This window comes from Aythya ferina (assembly GCF_964211825.1).
Source record: "Aythya ferina genome assembly, chromosome: 1".
NCBI lineage: Eukaryota > Metazoa > Chordata > Aves > Anseriformes > Anatidae > Aythya > Aythya ferina.
Window position 1 is genome coordinate 37,080,056 of NC_140296.1, and position 17,639 is coordinate 37,097,694.

General features: G+C 34.2%; 1 long non-coding RNA gene across 1 annotated transcript in view; it reads left to right on the forward strand.

Moving 5' to 3' along the window:
• Nucleotides 1-17,639, forward strand: part of LOC311443030 — a 430,044-nt gene that overhangs the window by 404,842 nt on the left and 7,563 nt on the right. The window lies entirely within an intron of this gene.

Sequence of the window (17,639 nt, forward strand, 5' to 3'; positions counted from 1 at the left end):
ATCCTGTGGAATTCAGTTTCAGTTACTGCCTAAACTTGAATTACTTAAATTCTTGGGAGCTCCTGCTCCCTTTCGTTTGTTTGTTTGTGTTTGTGTTTTTTTTTTTTTTTTTTTTTTTCTTAGTCACCTGTATTTCTGCTCATGAATATGACTAATGAATTATGTACAGATATCAGTTTCCAAATGGGGCAAAACTCAGAAATGTACTATTCTGTTCTGAATTTGTCTGTGATATTTGCCTTGTGTATTTTCAATGTCTAACTCCCATATAAGACAAAGAAGAGAGCTCTTTTATTAATTATTTAATAAGTAGAAGATGAGGCCAAATACAGAAAGACCAAATTAGGATTCATCTCCTCTAACTATATGCATCCAGTACTTATGAGGATCTAGTCAGGAGATAGTCTTATTTTATAACCAATAGAGCTCTCTTCATTTTTTAGAAACCACTTAATATGATTCAATTTAGATGATCAACTTCAAATTAATGCAAATTGCTCCCTTGGAAGTAGATTTTTTTAAGGAATTTAGGAAATTAGCTAACATTTAAAAATCCAAGTGTATCCCAGGTCTAGACTTTCTCCTCTGCCTTACTTGGAACAATTGAGAGAGGACAGTGATCCCATTTGATAGATGATCTATTCAGTAGTAGTTTATATGGTACTATGAAGTAAATGTGTTCTGAAGCTATAGAATTTTCTTTAAAGGAAGAAATGCAAATTGGTTAAAGTGAGTGAGAGTGGTCTTACAGTCTGATAATTTAGATAACAATAGAACAGCTTAAAGAAAGCAATAGTTAATAATAATAATAATAATAATTAAAAAAGCAAACAAACAAACATGTTTTCAGTGCTCAAGTACTCCATAATGAGAGCACTGTCCTTAGCAGTTAGAAATCTTATACAAGTCTCTGTTCCAAACATGGCAACAGAAATGTATGCTCCTATTTCTGCTATTCCATATGATAGTGGTTGCTCTAGCCAATTATTTTGGTTTATTAGGTTTAAGGAAGTACTGAGCTTTATTTTTGCAAGCGTCTAGGAAAGGAGTCTAACCAAAGAATACAGAAACATGAATTCTCACTCCTGCCCATAGTTACAAACCTATAAACCTATTTTGTAAGGAGGAAGAGAACAAGTCCATCTCTATCCCTTAACAATTTATTGCCTTTAACATCCCATTGCTTAATGTTGTAATTCCTGTGAAATAAACTGCAAAGTTTTGAGGGTAACAGCTGGTACTGTGCAGAAGTATTAAGAGTTACCCCAAGAGGCTACTTCATAAAGGCTAGAAGAGACATAGAACTTGTTTTGAATGTTTCCACTATATGCAGTTATTCAGTGTATACCGGAACAAGCTTAATTTCTTCTTGTATTGATAAGCATTTATCCTTGGCAGCTTACTACTTTAGCAACGGTTTTCATAAAGTGACAATGTGCCAAAGAACAAGGTGCTGCAATGTCTAAAACACTTTGTGGAATTAATTCATTTGAAACTGCTTTGATAAGTCATGTCTATAAAACACCTTTGCAATTTAATGAAGTATCAGGGGAGGGAGGAAAACTATTTATGTATGTATGCATTTATTTATTTATTTTAAAAAGGTGTAATTGAGGAAAGGGTGGGAGTTTTTCTGACCATATTTAATTTCTGGCTTTCATTGAAAAACAACTATCTATATCAAAGGGTCATGCTCCAAAGCACAAGTAAAACTTTCAATGACAGGGCTTAGTGTAACACCTATTAAGATCTGCATCATACAAAAGGGAAGGAAATAGAAAAACCTCAAAATGAGGCTACAGAAAAATGGATTTTGCTGTCTAAGACTACACAAAGATACTACTTTAAGTCACTTTTTTGAGACTTGATTTGATATGTTTGTTTTAAGCAAATGCATCCAAAAATCTGAACAGTTTATTTTATGACTACTCAAGTAAAACATTCTGATATTCCAGTCTGTCCTTGCAAGTTTCAAGGTTACATGCAACAGATTAGAGCTGTCAAGCCACATGGAGCTTATTATATAGTGTTTCCTGCTAAGGTTTCCTATGAAACCATTAGCCTTTTCCTTTGACATTTCCTGTTCTGCATGGCTGAATGTGTTCATAAACCACATATTGCTTTGAACATAGTTTAAGCACTGTTCAGGTTAAATTAGTTGCTAACAAGTTGCACTTACTGAATTGCATTTTTTTATACTACAAAAGAATATTGTTATCCTTTGTGGTTTCAATAGTTTTCTTTCAAGTAGTTTGTGTATAAGCATATTAATTATTTTCCTCTTAATAAGGGCATTAAGAAATTGTGTTCTGGATACTAAGAATGTAGAATCCAGATTAATTCGTATAATGAATTAATTCTTACATGTTAGCAAAATGTCTCATAAAATTATTTTAAACATTTGTTTCATTGAACAGGTAAACAATAACATAATTTCACGTTATACTTTCCCTAATCTTTCTGTAAGAAGTTATCTATATGACAGTAATAAATTTTAAGATTCAGTGTTTGGAAAAGAAAGGAATAAACAATTACAAAAAGAATACAACAACTAACACTTAAATTCAATGGCTATGTAAACTCCATTGGCAGAATTTATTCTTCTGAGGAAGACAGAATATCCCAGTGCAGATCCTCAGCTGCTGTAAGCTGAATTGACCACTTGATAGGTTGATGGTAATTTATTTGACCTGGGCATTAGACCAGTTTGGTTAATTTCTCAGAAACAGAAAGATGGGATTTGGCTTACATTATAATGAAAATATGGATGTATTAAGTGTTTAAATAATTTATTCTCAATGGCAATTGTGTACTAAATGTGTTTTAGTATACTAACTGAAAAATGGAATGTGTTGTATCCATAAAGCTTTATGCTATGTGCTATAATTTTGGAAAATTTTTATAACCCTTCACATCTTTGCAAGAGGTCATTATAAGAGGCTGTTATTAAAGGAATACATAATTTTTCCACTTTGCTTGACATAGAGTACATTGCAAGAGTTCAATATTTGCAGGTGACTATTTAGCAGACAATCATTCCGTGTGGAAATTTGTAGAACTGGTTGACATAACAGGTTGACATAGTTTAACATAATTAACAGTGTGCTGAGGAACATCCCAGCTGAATTAGTTTGTACAGGGAATAATCGTCTATATCAAGATTACACTAAGGGCACCTATTAAAACATGATATTCAAAGGTACAACAACTTCGCAAAGAAATTACTTCTCTCTCAACCACATAGTGGTAAATATGGATTTATCCTATATTCAATCTCTAGGCACTTAAGTAGCATAAAAAATGCAAACACCAAAACGTAAATGCTTCTTTTATTGGGATATAAAGCTATCTAGTGAGGTATTAAAGCATTCGTTGTATGTTTGCAACATTTCTAAAATGCTGTTATTCAGAATTTGACAGTTAAATACTGCAGCAACAACAAGACCTGAAAAAAAAAATCAGCTTTTGTTTCACATATTTATTAATAATATATGTACTCTGTTCATATACGAACTTTAGTGAAGTAGTATATTTATGCCTTAAGACAGTGCATAAAAATGGAGAAAATAAACTTACAAATCTGAGAAACATTGGAAGTGTTATCATTTTTAAATATTTTGCTGTATTTTATCTATTTCTATGGAGGGAAGGAGGGTAGAGAAGAACCTTGGTCCAAGGTTTAACAGGAGTCTACAGAGAAACCAGCTGTTATAGGGAATATTGACAAGAATTATTTAATTTTTGCAGAAATATTTAGCCTGAATTGTGTGTTAAATACATAAATAGTATATCTAAATGAATGGAAAGCTGTAACAGAGTGATTGTTTTTGTTATTGTTGGTGGTTGATTGTTTGCTTTTTTTGGTTGCTGTTTTGTTTTTAATTTGTAATAAGGGTCACAATTTCAGAATGTTCAGGAAAGAATTTCAGTTTACAGAAAACAAACAAACAAACAAACCAAAACAAACAAACAAACAAAACAAAACAAACAAAAAAAAAAAAAAAAAAAAAAAAAAAAAAGAAGGAGGGGGAAGAGGAAGGAATCCATTTCAAAGTGTCACCTATAAGCTGAATAAAGCCTCTGATTTCAAGTCCTTTTATTTCAAGTAAAAATAACATGAATAAATAAAATAATATCTCGGAGTCTGTCCTCTCTGAACAGAAAAATAGTAGTTCAAGACAGGTAAAAGATGGTATGGAAAAAATAACTTATTTATTATTGGTAAAATTAACTGGAGATTCTGATGCTGAGGTGTGAGCCAGAGTAGAGCATACCCAACATCAAGATACTTCAGAAGGAAGTAAGAATTTGTTCCAAGAGATTTTCAAAGTCATGTAAGTCATTTAAATTAGGATGCCTTGCAGCATTTTGTGCTTTCAAAATCTCTTCTCAAGTTACCAAAACAAGAAGATAAAACTGAATATACTCACTGTGAGTCAGAACAGTGAAAGTAAAATATTACAGAATCACCTTTCAGAGATTAATTTCAATGAGTTTCTCTTTAAGGACATTTCTGTTCCTGAACAGTAAGAAGGAAATCACCTAAATCACCTCCTTAATCTTTCAGCTTTTTCCTGTCTTTTTCCATTTACTTCCCAAATTTTAAGATCCAGACATCCTTCTTTTTTAACAGTCTTGAACAAACATTAAAGAGTTTATTTTATTTTTGCTATTACCTTTTCTAAATTATCTGTTGCACTTTTTAAGGAAAGGAATTGTTCATGGGGGTTCATGGGGGTTCATGGGGGTCCTGTGTTGGAGCAGTTTGCTCCTGATGGATGGACACTGTGGTATGTTATGGAACAGTTCTTGAATAGATCCTGCCTGTGGGATCAGTTTGTGAAGGACAGCATCCCGTGGGAGGGACCCCACATTGAAGCAGTGGCAGAGAGTGACTGTGAAGGAGCAGAGACAAAGCATTATGGAATGACTACAGGCCTCATTTCCCTGTGCTGCTTGAGGGGAGGGTGTAGAAGAAGGTGGATGGAGCTTGGAAGGTGTTTTTAGTTTGTTTTTAGTTTCTCACTGCTCTAGCTTTTTAACAAATTATGAGCTGTACTATGTTAGCAAGTCAGTAGGTAGAATGTGAAAATGAAGCTAGTGAAAAAACAAACAAACAAACAAACAAACAAACAAAAAACATTTGGGTGTGGAGTGATAACTGTGTAGGAACACTAGTGTTTCAAACTGCAGCAAGATATTGATGAATGGGTTTCAGTGGATAAGCTTCCTGTTATCAGTTTAAACAATTCATTTTGTAAGATCTCATTCATTCTGTTTGAACAAGACATGTAGTTTTTATAACCTCATTCAAATTCTTGACTCATTGTTTGGTAACTTAATTCTAGTTTTCATATTAGCTTGTTATATGTGTATATATACATGTGTGTGTGTATGTATGCAAACATGCACATACATAGGTATATGCGTATACACAATGTAATCTAAATTACTTCATGTAATGAAAAATTACATTTAAAAATCCTGAACAGATACATAAATTCATCTATCTGACTTTATGGGTGTATAAAAAAAAAAGCTGTGAAAGAAGTGGTTTTCTTTGACATCATCAAGATGTTTAAACTGTAATTACAAGCTATAATGAACTGTTTCCTAGGATCTAGATAGTAAGGAACAGTTTAACTGTGTGGTGACACGGCCACATATAAAAATAGTTTTCTTTGTGTGAGGTCCTGTGAAAAGATCTATTTTTTTTTTCTCTCCATTTTTTTTTTTGTTTTAAACTGTTACAAATGTCTCTAATCTTTTGTACTTACATGTTTGTGTTGACAGAAATCACATTCACGAGATACAAAAACTCCTGATGCAGGAAACAACTCATTTCTTACTGTCTTGTCAGTAGTTTGCTTCCAGTGCAGTGAGGTGGAGAAAGATAGTTAGTCTTTAGGGCCCTTTGTTTGTGTAATTGTTCCTTCTGAGTTTTTCTACCTTCTCTAAACCTGGGGTATTCTTTCTTTGTAGGCAAACTTGTAACAAATGGTGCACTACTGACTCTGGAACAAGCAATGCTGAATCTTGTGAGACCTACACTACCAGGCACCCTTTAGGCACCTCAGTAGGTTTGACATCTTCAAACTCTGATATTCGAAGACAGCATCTCAATCAATAAGTCACTTCTTAATCTTTCAAAATCATGCATGGGTTGAATATATATTTCTGAATATATATTCAGAAAACATAAATGTATATATTTATATAAATATAACTTTATATAAAATGTGTTTATATGTTATATATGTTATATTTTATATAAATTAATTTTATATATAAATATAAAATTATATATGAGTTTTTATATATATATATAAATTTGTGTCTCTTGAAAACCCTTTACCTCATCAGAAAAAAAATGGAACTTTGTACTTGTGCTGGGAGGCCAGTATTGAAAAGAAGAGAACTTTATCTCAGGTGTGTCATTTACTTGAAATATACAAGAGATAACAAGCCATTTTGGTCAAGAACAGGACTCTGCAGAAGGAGTGAATTCAGATTAAAGAAATTATTCCTGAGAAAAGACGTAGTTAGGCAGTAAAATAAGTTCCTCAAAGAAGGAAACTTCATGTCTTCTTGATCTAAATAGAATTCTTCTCTAGAGAAAAATACTGTTCTGAGGGGAAAATTAACTAGTGATTTCAGCATTAAGCAGATCCTGTCAAATTATTTCCAGCATACTTTGTCCAAGTTGTGAATTATATCTAACAGAGAAGTTTAGATTTGTATTTTTTATCGTATTTTTTCATAATGATTAAAAAATGCATTGTAGCATAGGAAAGTGAAAAACCCCTTGATGACTGTATCCCCGAGCTGAGCTAGCTGAACTTTGAAACTCTAGGAGCTGAGTTTTTACAGAGTGCCTGAATTTTTGACTAGGGATATTACTAGAAAGAACCTTCCAAGACAAAACACCTAGTTAGTCCATAGAGAATATCGAGTTTACTGCACATCTGTACTAACACTGCACATCTGCAGTTGGACAATGTCTCCACCTTCTGATGTGAGTGTAATATTCATTGGCCTATAGCCTTTTGCTAGCATTTGTCATCACTCACTGAATGTTCAGGTGCAGGAAGAGTTTTTGTTTGTTTGTTTGTTCTTAATCTACATTAATTTCTCTATTAGTTAGGGGTCTAAACCAGTAATAGTTAAAAGATGCACATCTTTAAGGGTTGATTCACTCCATTTTTTGGTAGGTTTTCATGGTAGGAATAGTAAGAAGACCAATAGGATGACAAAGAAACCATACATCTACCAAACCTAGATAGAGACTGAATAGAGCCCTCTCCTGGAGTCTCATATTTTTTTTCAGTTTAGCGTTATCACTAAAGTTTTCCCAGTGCCAAATGGCTATGTGGATTTTTTTTCTGCAGAGTGATAGGAGTCTTGTTCAGTCTTAAGTTTTGCAGTCTTACATCCTAGCCTGTATACTACTTTACGTGGTTGACTCAGACAGAGAGTGGTTATCTAACGGGTAAATAAGCAGTGTCCAGTGATTAAATTTTTACGAGGAATTTCTCATTCTCCTACCAGAGTATCTTAGCTAACAATTGTATTCATATTGGCGCAGGTGCTACATCAACAGGTGATGCTTATTTTGTTGTCTTCAGTTGGCAGAAAATTTATGCCACATGAATACGTTATGAGCAATTACCATGACTGGTTGAATGATGACAAAACTATTATACACTCAAAAGCCTTCAGATTGGATGCAGTAGTTTTACTTCTAAACTGTTAAACATTTTCATGCTACCCATGCAAACAAATTTGAAATACACTTTTAAGAAACATGACCTATACATCACACATTTTCATATTTATATATCATAATGAATAATACCCCACAACTGACTTTTTTTTTTTTTTTTTTTTTTTTTTTTTTTCCCTTAATTAACATCACCTTAAAGTTCAGAATTTTCAATCTAGGAAGATTTTATTTATTTATTATTTATTTATTTATTTATTTTTTTAAGAGGTTGCATATTGTGTATAGGATCTTCAGTATCATTGTACAGAATTGAATAGATATATTCATTGCAGTGGAGCTACCACTGACTCATAAATTAATGAATAAAATATTCTCACAGTAAAAGAACAGGAACATAATTAAACCCTAGAACTTCTCCCAGTTTGGGGTGATATTTCTGATAAATTAAAATTGTAATTACTTTTTGGATAGATGTGTCACTGGGCAGAAATCTTAGCTTTTTTAGTGCAGAGACTTAGTAGAAGGTGATTTAACCCAGTAGAAAGTGATTTAAATTTTACTACCTGGAAGATTACAAAAGGCAATTCCACTGACCATACATTTAAATGCTTCTTGAGCAGAATGAGATGTCAGCTCCACTGCTCAGAATCGGAGTGATACTAGTATCTGACATGAGTAGTAAATATGTTGGTGTGTGTGAAAGAAATTACATTTCTACTCTTGGCCACATTCTGCTGACAGATATATATAATTTGTTGGGATAGCACATGATAAATACATAAATGTTCTGGAAAAAAAATCTTTCTAGTTATAATTGCTTTTTTTTTTTTTTTTTTTTTTTTTTCTGGGTAATATTTAGTATTTAAGGAACAAAGTATAATGTTGTGATCTTCTAACAAAATTCTGTGAGGTAATGAAGAAAACAAGGTTTGTAATCAAAATAGTTATTGCACAGATTGTTTTGTGAGGTCTTAAATAGCTTCTTTCTAACAGTACACCAGAAATTCAATTCTATAGAAATCTAATTTCCTTCTGGGGAAGAAGAAGTGAAGGTGGGAAGAGTTGAAATCACAAGGAAAGAGATTTTGAATGTTTTTACAATGCAAAAAGTGATTTTTTTTTCTATGTTGTTCTGCATTTATTACACTCTTATTACACTCAATCTGTTTTGTTTGTTTCTTTTTGTTTTATTTTGAAATTCAAGATTTTTAGACATGAGCATTTTAGCTCAAAAAATCAGTTTTTTGAAAAATTATTGTAAAATGCAGGAAAACAGGGGAAGTTGAATGAAAATTCTTGGCAACCTGTTTTTGGTAGTTATCAATAATACTCTCAGAAGGCCTTTTTACCAATATTTTTATATCATGCATTAAAAAAGAAGGAAACCTGTAGGTCAGGATTACAATCAGATCCAGTGATCACTAAACATGTCCACAATGATGAGGCACAGCCAAGGCCAAAGCTGGAAGTCAGGCCATGGACCGAGGTCTGGCTCCATGGCCAGGCAGAGGCGTATCTGTGGACTCCTTCAACATAGCTCAGAAGGGGGCTGATGACCACAGGCTGAACTGAAATGGAGCCATTGGGTGTGGGGAAAAGCTTTAAGTGAGACTGGTAAGAGCCATTAAGGCTTATTTGTGCACTCAGGGTCCTGACATAACTCATGCATTTCAGGATTTTGATTATCTGTACTTTATTTTGTTGTGGTTAGTACCGAGCACTGAAAAGTCAGTACTGTACTCTGCAAATCATACAAAGCCACAGGAGAGTCTCACTGAATTCTTCTTCTAGATCCACACTTAATTCTTCCCTAAACTCCGAACAATGACATTGCTGCAGTATTATTGCTTTCCTACATTGCCTTGATCATAAAACAAATGTTTCTTGGACTAAAGCAGTCTGTAGCTGCTTTAGCTAATGTGCCATTATGAAAGCATCAGCTCCTACTGTAAATTTAATCATCTCTGTTCACTCTGCAAATGCAGTCCTGCATAGTCAGTGTGTAGCTTCCAATGCAGTCACCCTTACATGAATGAGTTAGAGTGCCACATCTAAGTACAGTGATTTGTACTAAATATTGCATAGGACACCTAAGCTTGTTATCATAACTATATTGCACTTTTTCCTTGCTGTAGTTTTGCTATCTGGTATTGGAAGTATGTCTGCAGGTCTGATGCCCTCTTTTTTTCAACCTAAGGCTGCTGCACTACATGTACTGCCTTTCCCCTCCACTCCCCTCCTTTCTCCTCTCCCCTCCTCTCCTTTCTCTTCCCCTTCTCTCCTTTCCTCCTCTCCTCTGCTCTACTCCTTTGTTAGGTGGAAATCTTATTAGCAAGACAAATACAATGCACAATTGCCCAAAGGGAGGAATGAATCACTCCATTTACACTGTTGGTCAGAATCCTCTGATCAAAATTCCCTGGTCCTCTGGTTAAAAAAGCTAACGTTTTCTCCTCTACTCCATGTCTCACTGCTAATGTGTCTTCTACACATCAGCATTTCTTTTAAGATGTGTTGTTCCAGGCTTTTCCTAATCACTGAAGAGGAGATCATATTTTGAGGAGATCATATTTTAAGAAGCTCTTTTTTGGACCAGTGACCTGTTTTGAAATATAGTGTATTTTGGAGTGACTTTCCACAGTCCTAGTTATTTCTACTATTTGCATAGCACTGTGAAAGCACAGTTAGCGTACAAGGAATAGGAGTTAAAAATGTAATATTTGGCACTTAGTTGATCTTCATTTTGCAGCTCATAGGAAGTATAGAAGAGAAAGCCATAGTGTAAGCTCCCCATTTTTTCCTGTGGTTTGGATGACTGTAATGGCAGTTCTCTGAAAGACAATTTAAATATTTGTACATATCCAGTACCTTTAGTACTGACTAGCTCTCTTTGAGATAGGAAGACGAAGAGGACTCAGAATCAACTGCTATATGAAGATAAATCAAAAAGTTTATCTACCAACTTTGAATTAATTGTTATATAGGAAAACTTTCTTTTATACTGGAATATAAAAACCTGATGCATAGATGTGGATGGAGAATATTGATCCTCCTTCTAGTGCTGAGCATGTCTTGATTCACTGATTCTGAAAGAGAAATTTCTAGACTCCATCTACTGCATATGAAGTTGTTGGGACCAAGTTGTTGGCCTCAAATCTCAATTTCATATGCCGAGAAATCATCCTGCATGTAGAGAGATAAATCCATAGCAGAGATTTTCAGCCACTCATCAAGCTTTCCCAAAATCTTCATAAAAAATTGTTGGTGATTTGGAGAAGAAGCCCAGGTCTGAAAGTGGGAGAGCCCAGGCTGAATGGTACATGAAAATGTCTTGTACTTTGCTACAGGAGACTAATGAATTCCTTAGCTGAAATTCAGTTCAGAAATTACAACATCAGGTTAAACTAACAATGGAAAGACATCCTTATATTGGAAACAACTTACTTTTTTTCAGGATAAGTTACACACTTTAAATTTTTTATGAACCTTACTTCTTAATTATGTAAAACCTGTACAGAGTTTCCAGACAGGAAAGAGGAAAGATAGGCTTTCCACTCTCATTAAGGGAAAATATATTATCTTTATTTTATATATTTTTTATAGTCAAACCTTTATAAAAATGCCAACAATAAAAGTGGATATTTTTTTTTCCTTAAATATGTAATTGATTTTCTGCTTTTATATCAAATATCATCATAAGGTACCTTCTACTTCTACTGTCTTTTTGAAGTTAATAGAATAAGACAGTGTATAACCTGAATTGCATGGGAGAATTCACGTTGATATTATAGTATCAGCTTCCACAATATTCAGTTTCATATTTGAAAGTCATTTAGTTAAAATGGTGCCTTTGATAAAGCTGGAAAAATGCTTTGATATTTATATAATTACAATAGATATGCATTTGAGTCTCAGTGCTTATTTAACCTTTCTGGTATCTTCACAATAATTATCGAGAAAATATCTATGACTCCACCATGGTGTCCTCCATGGGCTACAGCATGGAATCCTGCTCCACTGTGGTACTCCATGGGCTGCAGGGGGATAGCCACCATGTATTTAGTCTCCATAGTCTGCAGGGGACTTCTGCTCTGGCGCCTGGAGCACCTCTCCCCCTCCTTCTTCACCAACCCTGGTGCCTGCAAGGCTGTTCCTCACTCCTCCCACTCTCCCAGCTGCTGAGTGTCGCACTGTTTTTTTTTTTTTTTTTTTTTTTTTTTTTCCCTGACTTAAATATGCTCTCACAGAGGCACAAAACAACATCGCTTATTGGCCCAGCTCTGGGGAATTGTTGGGAATTGGCATACAGGACATGGACATGTGCCCGTGGAACAATTGTTCAATTTGAGCTTGCTTTAAGCAACCAGGGCTAGGCCTTAGAAAATCTCAGGGCCTGCTGTAGCTGAGCAATCCAAGCTGCCAGAGTAACTGTGAGAAGCTCCCACGGCTATGACTCCCACATCACCCAATTAAGGAACTCAGAAAATACTGTTACCAGCAGCTGGCTTCAAGGACAAGGTTTACGTGACTGCTAATCACAAGGGGTTCTTTTCTTGCAGGTGGGGTTGTTTTCTTGTAACTGTTTGTCTGAGTGCTTTTGACCAATGATCTCGTGTGAGACACTGTCCGCCCCTGTTAAGTTCACTATAAAAGTTAGGCTATTCGGGCAATAAAATGGAGCTTGCTGATCACTCATATTGAGTGCGCTTGTCTTCCTTCCGTCAACAACAAATGTCCTCGCAACACTGGGGCCCTTACCAAACGTGGGGCAGTTTCTAGATCCTTCTCACAGTAGCCACCCCTATGGCCCCCTGCTACCAAAACCTTGCCACATAAACCCACTACAACATAATTATGATGATAACAATTAAAGTTAATAAATAACATGACCAAGAGTCCATTTTATATTTCTAAATTGCCCAAATCCTGGCATGGGTCTTAGTTCTTTTCTTTCTCCCAGACTAGTAAATTTACCCTTTTAAATCACTGAGTTTTCAATGTGATCCATTGTAACCTGTGTTACCTGTATATAGAATGTTTAAATCTGGATGTATTTTTTCTTCTTTCTTTCTTTTTTTTTTTTTTTTTTTTTTTTCAAAAATTCACATTTCCCTTTTTAAATATAAAGTGAATATATCTCGTAGATTTTTTCACTGGCTTTTAAAACATTCAATAGAAATATGCAGAAATATTGTTTAGTGCAATTGAATTTAAAAGCTGTTCTAAGAAAAATAGCTAGAAAGGTATCTGTGATATCTGAACTATAAGATATATGATGTTGACAAACAAAAAGTAATTTCCTTTTGGATTTTATTGGTTGTGGATAAGGCCTCAGGATAAATTAATCTTCTGAATTGTAGTAATATTCAGAAAAATAACAATCTAATTTGATTTTCGGTACTCTAAAGAGCATGTGTTACCTGCAGTGGTTAAAATTATTATTTCTCAAAGAAACTCATAAATACTAACACCGAGAAATAAAACTTCTCCATGACATCTTGAATAAGCTTTAAAAATTACCATTAAAGTATGTTATGTTGAAAGTCAATAACATGAACTACTTAACTGTTGAATAAAAGTTTAAAAAAAGGCCAGGATGCATTATTTAATAAAGAGCTGTGTGACATAAAGAAGCTTTGTTTTGTAAGTGAATGGATCCTTGGAAAGATGTGAAGCCAGAGATTTGCTTCTCTATGTATTGAAATTCATCTCAAATACTTTAGTAAATTGATATAATTATTTTTTTCCTCCTCTGTAGTTAAACTGTGGGTTACACAAGGAAGTCTTCATTGGAAATATATTGCCCATAATTATTTTCACATAGTAAATAATAATACAATTTACAGTCAATCTGTTATCTGTGACTCTTCCTTTCTTCCCAAACAGGTGTGGATAGCATTTGAATGATATGATTTGAGCAAAAGATATTGCAGAAAGAATTAAGATAGAAGGGAAATGCCACCCCAAAATTATTGCATGCTTAATGCCTTGTATTGTGACAGAAGTTAGGGATTACAGAACAAACTGTCAAAATTCTTCCCAGTAGAAGCTAAAATGACAAGGATAGATTCAAGATTACCTCTTAAAAGAAGATTTATTTATTTTTTTTTTTCCAGACTGTTGGATATGAAACTTGTGTCCTTTAATTTTCCCCGAACACAGGGCACTAAATCTAATTAAGCTAGTTAAAAAAAATAAAAATAAATAAATAAAACTTAATTAACTTGACACCTCTAAGAACATAATGTGCAGTCTAACTAGCTATATTATTCAATCCAAATTCCTTATGTGCATGTTACAATCATCTAATACTGTCAGAAAAAAAAATAATAATAATAATAAAAAAAATTGAATGTTTAATATTGCCACAACACCTTTCTGAACAGACTATAGTGTAATCTTTCAGAGCATGGTCTTAACTTTTGCATTCAAGTATTCTCTATCAAAGACCTGTACTGTGCAGTACAGTTTTGTTGTTGTTTTATATTTTTTATCAATGTGACATGCAACCATAGAATCACAGATTCTTCTAGGTTGGAAAGAGGGTTTTGGGACAATCTAGAACAATCCTTCTACTCAGACAGGAACATCTAGAGCAGGTTGCCCAGGTTCTTGTTCAAAAACCTGTTCTAGTGTCTGACTACCCACACAGTAAAAACATGGTTTCTTGTACTCAGATGGAATATTATGTTTTACTCTCTGTCTGCTGCCTCTTGTTCTGTCTTGTTCAGTGGGCACTACTGAGAAGAGTCTGTGTTGATCTTCTTTACTCCCTCCTATCTGGTATTTGATTAGGCCCCTCTGTGCCTTTTCTTCTCCAAATTGAACAGTCCCACCATAGCTACCATGTAGTTTAGAGAATCATGATTGATACTAGTTATTATTGTACCTTTATCATTTTATTAAATTTAGCTGTTTTGCTTCATTTTTCCTTCATGTTTAAGAAGGACCTTTGAAGTTTTGATGACTTCTGTTTACCCTTTATGATCTGTGAGGTTATGAATTTCATGGTTTGGAGGAAAAGGGCATTGTGTTTTCCATAAATTTTATGAGCTCCAACTGCAAGCTGATCAACTGTAGCTATATTGTAACGTAATACTTGAGTCATACCTGTCTCACAGGTATGACTTCCCACAGCCTGGGCACCAAATCTGTTTTACACTTTTAAAGGGAGATAACAAAATTTGTTCTTATTGTTAAAATCTTATACTACTCAGAAGCCATTATTCAAACAAAGAATTTATTCTATATTTTAGGTATTTGAGTCTGAGAAGTAAATGCTATATTTAGTCCTGAAGATTTTTAAGACTATAAGACTATATTGAAATCACTTTAAATTAATTTGGACCAATTTAGTATAAACATTTTAGTGAGGCAAAAACTGCATTATGTATTGTATGTGATTACATTGACAGATCTATTACACAGATGAACCACAAAATTGCACTGTAACTTTCAGCAACAGTTCCAGTGCCTCAGTTTTCCAGAGCATCTGGAAAAGGTTACCCAGAAAGTGTTCAAGGTTGAATAGGGATTTGAGCAATGTGATCTAGTGGAAGGTGTCCCTGTCCATGGCAGAGGAATGCCATGGCAGAGGGGTGCCATGGACACTAGATGTTTCTTAAAGTCCCTTCCAACTGTAAGATATGTTCATCTGATTCTTGTCAGTATGGAACAATGCTAGGGCTACATGGTATGATGAATGTGACCTTCTGTCTTACATACCCTTGTATAACCACAAGTCTAAGAAAAACAGAGTGGTTAATGTATATAATTCTCGTATCTTGCAAAGGAATGTTTTAGCAATTTGTGTCAATAGAGAGCTTGAAGGGAAATTTATTTGTAGGTTTTTCCTTGAAGTTTCTGATATCTGGGGGGTTTCAGAATAACTGCTAACTGTTATGACTATTGCATGGGACACTATGCAAGTCTCTGATATCTGGCCAGGAGATTAAGGAGATGGGGAGAGCTGAAGAACAACTAAAAGACAAAGCTTGCAGGGGATGCTGCACAAGTCTCTGACACCCAGCCAACTTGGACAAAGGATAAGGACAAGAGGGAGGAAGACTATGAGTCTTCAGCATGAGAGACTCCCAGAGACCCCCAGAGGGACCACCGGAGACTGATACACATGTTCCAGTAGGATTCCAGAAACTAATTATAATAACCCTGTTTTTTTTTTAGAAGTAGTAATGAATATGTATCAACCTAGGAGCATAAAAATCAGCTGCTTGATGTAACTGATGTGCGTCCTGGTGGAGCAGAGACACCCGGCACACCCACACTCAAAAATACTTCAATGCATATACATTTCATTTAATTTATATACATTTAATGCATCTAAATGAGGTCTAGGGCTGGGAAGTATTTTTGCTGCTGTTACTTTCATTTCATTGACAAACATAATTCACGAATCCTTTCACTGACTCAGGTTGTCCATAGATTATAAAACAGATGCATACTACAAAATACATGTATCTATATAGTCAGGCATACAGGCATATTTCTATCTTGAATTTTCTTTTAAAATAAATTTATTTTATCACCTGGGAGTTACTTTTGGATAAAGTATAAGGAGTAATTTTTTCAGTCTATAAATTTCTAGCCTAATTTATGAATTCTTCCCTAAAATTGTGTTGCAACACTGATGCTCTCACCCTCAAAGTGGACAGACTTGTAAATGTGCAAATATAAAAGTTCAAACAACATTAATCTGGTTAATATTTAATTTCCTACAATACCTACATTTCATTTAGGGTAAAATGACTAACTGCAGACTTATTCTAAAGATCAACACCATTTTATACTATTTCTGTTGCTATTAACTTTATTAAGCTCTAATCACATGAACAACTGCACTTGAGTTCTTTTCTGTATAGCCAATTTAGCAGTTAATCTTTTCTCCTAGGTTCTTATCTGTTTGCTCTCAAATATTAATGCTTTTGTCTATACAAACTCTCTTACTCTTTTACAGATCTGACTTTTGGGAGTTGGAGGAGTCTGTAAAACCTCATTTGTGGTAACATTGATGTAAATATTTATACTGTTTCTGCTACACTTCTAATATATTATCCTTTAATAACTTCCTTTACATGAACTGTTAAACATACAGGAATGATGGTATTTAAAATAAGAACATTTGCAATTCATAAATTTTACACTGATTTTACCACATACCAGAAAACTTAACAGTACATAACATAACATAGTTTCAAGGGGCAGTATATGCTTAAGAGGTAGAAGTATGAAGAAATTCCCACCTATACTTGCACAACTACACTTGTCTGAATAAAGCTATTGCATGTTTTTGCTATTATTTAGATCCTAAATATAGAATTTAGATGTTCAAAAGTTGGGTATGTATACCAAAGCAGGTTTTTTTTGTTTTGAATTCCTTCTCTTGACAACAAAAATAAGTCTCCCTAGAGTTATTTACCTTGTCCATTTATTTTAAAATAGGATAAGTATATTATCTTAGACTGAAAGTCTATATTCTAGATATTTCAGTCTAATAATAAAGTAAAAAAGCAGATCATCTAATCTCATTGAATAGAGATTCAAAAAAGTGTTTCAAAAAGAAAAGGAAGCATTGTTTTCTATCACCCATCTCATTAAATTGAAAGCCACAATTATGAATAATTTACCAGTTACCACCTCAGCCATGTCTGATGATATCCATTCAGTCACATGCTTAATGTGTTCTTTGAGGCCTGTGTTTAACCATGTGAACAAACAAAACCTGAAAATATCACATACAAATTTGTCCTGGTTTCAGTTAGGACAGAGTTAATTTTCTTCCTAGTAGCTGGTAGAATGCTATGTTTTGGCTTAGGATGAGAGGAGTGCTGATAACATGCCGATGTTTTAATTGTTGCAGAGCAGTGCTTACACCAAGCCAAGGACATCTCATCTTCTT